This window comes from Arachis ipaensis, chromosome B09 (assembly GCF_000816755.2).
Source record: "Arachis ipaensis cultivar K30076 chromosome B09, Araip1.1, whole genome shotgun sequence".
Classification (NCBI taxonomy): domain Eukaryota; kingdom Viridiplantae; phylum Streptophyta; class Magnoliopsida; order Fabales; family Fabaceae; genus Arachis; species Arachis ipaensis.
In genome coordinates this window covers 141,096,688-141,100,922 of record NC_029793.2, presented here as the reverse complement: position 1 = coordinate 141,100,922, position 4,235 = coordinate 141,096,688, and positions in this window count along the sequence as shown.

Below are 4,235 nucleotides of genomic sequence, written 5' to 3'. Positions count from 1 at the left end.
CGTGTTTAGTTTGTATGCCATTAAGATTTATAAATTAATTTTTAGTTGATGTTCCTTGATAATCTATGATTATTGACCAATGACAAATTAGAGATGTAATGAATTCAAATATTTCATATTCTTGTTGTCCGTATTGAATTTAAGCACTTGTCATTTGTTCTCAACTTCTGATGTTCTTATGGCACTTATTTGAATTGTAATAAAGAATGTCGAGGTAACAAGCATCTCCTTTAGTTTAATTTAATTTAATTATCCCGATTTGTATTTGTTGTGCTTCTCTTCTGATGTTTTGTTTATTTTGGGTTAGCTAGATATACACACAACCCTTCAATCTTTAGTTTTTATGTCTAATCCTTTGTTATTTTTCCTTCTAATTGTTATTGCAAGATAATTACCAATTTTATGTCGTCTATAATATAATATATATATGATATATGAGCTGTGACACCTATTTGCAGATTCTGTATTTTGATAATATGAAAATGAGGTTTTCTATGTCATTGCATTATTGGTTATTGCTTAATAACAAGGTTTTTATATTTTGATTGTGATTCTGAATAACTATTTATACGGTTGTTAAGTCATTTGCATAATTATATCACTCACATCACCTCTTGTCCTTTTTTAACCATGAAAGTTATTGCTTTTTTGCTTTACCCATTATGCTTAGATTTCATTGTAGCTTCCTGTGAGGTTCATAAGTTCATTTCTTGTCTCCTTAAGATATCTTCTTCTAGTGTTATTTGATGTTCTTGTTTATAAGACTGTTGACAAATGAAAAATTATAAACATAATTATTTTAAATGTCTCATCCTTGTGGTTTGTATTAGATTTTGACTTTAGAGGTGGTTCTTGATATTCTGCATTTCAAAATAACGAAAAGAGGCTGATTAATTAGTGTATTTTAGGGTTTAGATGTGTGCATGTGAGTGAGTATTGGGCTCTTGGGGCGCACACAATTTAATCTAACCTACCCGTTGAAAGGGTGAAATATGAATCTTAATGCAGGAAGTAATAGCAGCGAGTATAAAACACTATCAGAGGATAATATCCTCAATGTAACAGTAGCAAAAATAGAATCAATAAAGTAAAGGAGGAGCACTACTAGAGTGTGGACATTTATTAACACTTTTTATCTAACACGTTTTGAAATGTTGGTTGTACTAATACTAATAAATTTATACTTTTAACAAAATTTGTAAAATAAATGTTAGAAAATATAATTTTTTAAAAGAAGAAAAATAAACATCAGATACAAACCTTACCAAATCACGCCTCTGAAATGGAACTACTTTCAAGTTTCAACGCATCTCCTTTCAAGTGACCACTGCCACACTTTTAGAAAATCCCTCATAAACGACGACGTATCACTCCCTTCTAAACCCATACCTGCTAGCTACCTCGAAATATGTGTGCTTTCTTCTCCTTGCATCGCTTCTGTCTCTTACTTTGTTTTCTGTTCGCTAACACCACCTCGCCACCACCCTTTATAGCCTCGTTTCTTTCCAACTTTGTGAAATTATCCTTATGCCCTTCACTCCCCGCTAACATGGAAAATAACTATACAATTTTGGTCATTAATAAATCAATTGCCAAAGCCCACCATGGGCTATATTCGTCTTGTCCTACTCTACTCGTCATTACATATTCATATGCTAACCTTAATTGATTAACGTTTGACTTCCAGAAAACGAGAGAAGCTACATTAATACTTGCTTAGCTTATATAGTAAAATTAACTTAATTACCATTTTCTTCCCATAGTATATCCTATATTATATTCATTTATTTGATAAGCAAGTAATCCGATCCTATATAGGCTATATCTGTAATTTACTGGCATCAAGATGGGGAAATTGTGTAAGCCAATTTGTGTCATGTTCGCAACATATACCAGATAAGTATAAATAATAATTGTTGATGGCTGAAACCTAGTTAATATATGCTAGCTAGATATCATATATATGGTCTCAAAAAACTAGTTGAGCTATATATAGATAACATACATATTCTTCAGATATATATAGGAAAAATAGACAAAAATACACCTGGATTTTTACATGGTGGACAGATATATATAGGAAAAATAGACAAAAGTACACCCGGATTTTTATACGGTGGACAGATGTACTCCTGAATTTTTTAACGAGTCATTTGCAACATAAATATAAAATTTCGTTGTCAATTCTACTCTTCCGTGACCTGAATAAATTTTCCGGCGGTGGTGGAGGCTAGGTGGCACGGTATTGTATGATGTGGCCAATTTGAGGTGACGGAAAATAGAAATATTCATTATGAAATTTGATGAAATAAATATAAGAAAAAGAAATAATAAAATCAGTGTTCATCCTTTTCCTTCTCTAATCTCTTCAAACCATATGAACCCTAACACAGCAAATGATAACAACAATTTTTTAAACTCCAATCAGAAATTTGCAGGTACAAATGAGAACACCAAAACCAAAAAACTCCTTTGTCCAAAGCAACTAATTTTGAGTTGCAGCCATTGTACTAGTTCTACTTGCTGATTTTTTTTCACTGCTTCCGATCAAGCTTGTTCAGATACTCCCATGCTCCAGTATTGATCCGTTGCAGTCTCAACATTGCAGCATCAAATTCTTGAGTTGTGGTGGCTCGACAATACTCCCACACAGCCCCTTTGAGTTGTTTGTCCTTCCATCTCTTTGTGAAATTATTCCAAATATGCATATCACATAAGCGATGATGAACTTCAGGCATAACTTGTTGCATAGCCAGAATTAGACCCTGTTCAATTAATATGTGTAAATGCATACCTTTTGTTGGTCACTAATGAAGTTTCAACCATGAACCTTGTAGTTGTCCAAGTCATTGTGTAAATGCTCCAAGAACCATTTCCAGTTATCTCTAGTTTCTGAATCCACCACGGCATAAGCAATTGGAAAAATTTGGTTGTTGGCATCTTGATCTATTGGAGTGAGTAGAAGTCCTCCATAGAAGCCCTTTCAGAATGTGACATCAAGGCCAATGAAAGGTATACACCCTGTGTTAGGGTTCATATGTTTCAAAGAAATTAGAGAAGGAAGAAGATGAACATTGATTTCATTATTTTTTTTTCTTGTATTTATTTCAACAAATTTTATAATGAATATTTCTATTTTCTACCGTGTCACCTCAAATTGGTCACATCATACAATATTATGCCATCTGGCCTCCACCACCGCAAAAAATTTACTCAGGTCACGGAGGGGTAGAATTGACAATAAAATTTTATATTCATGTGTACAAATGACTCATTAAAAAGTTCAGGAGTACATCTGTCCACCGTGTAAAAATTTGAGTGTACTTTTGTCTATTTTTCTGTATATATATATACCGTCATGCATGACTATTGAAAAGAGACAAAATAAAAAAAATTAAAAAGTAAATTATTCTGCAATAACAGACTTAAAAACTATCACAATTCAATTGACATCACTAACTAATTATTTAATATTAGTACTCTTTAACACTAAAAGTTATATGTTTTATTACGAATTAACAATTGCGGAATAAAAGGGAGAGAAATTAGAAGAAAAGAGAAAAAACAAAAATTAAATTTCTATTACAATGATTAATTAGTTTATACACGCGTGATAAAAATTCAATTAAGCTAAATAGAGTAAAACTAACTAAGTTTATAATGTTGACTAACTTACTTATTAATACATTAGTTGTTAATTAATTTATTATTCAAAGAACATTATTGAATATAATATCAAGCATTTAGATATAAATATGTTATGTATGCATATGGAATAATATTTGATTTTTGATAGTCCTATTATAATTAATTATTATTAATTAATATTAAATTAATAAAAAAAAAATCTAAGTAAGCGATAATCTTCTCACCCTAAAAGAACTTGCAAAAAAGAGTGTGATTGATGTGGTGGATAAGTAGAATCCATCAAGACAAGCACATAATTTAAATAGGCAAGTATCAATTTATTGTATTTAAAAGATTTTTTGGATTTTAAATTTTAAAACTTATACTTTAATTTCCTTATGACATTTAATAAATTTAACTTAATTATTCTATTGATGAAAAATTATTAAGCAACTATTAACTTTATATCCATACTTTCTGTTGTAAATGTCTTGTGATAGCTATTAATTAGGAGGATTTTATTCATAAGAATAATTAAATTTCTTTTGTCCAGGGTAAGTATAATTTTGAAACAATTCAACTTGAAAAATAGTTAAAAGAATAACCTG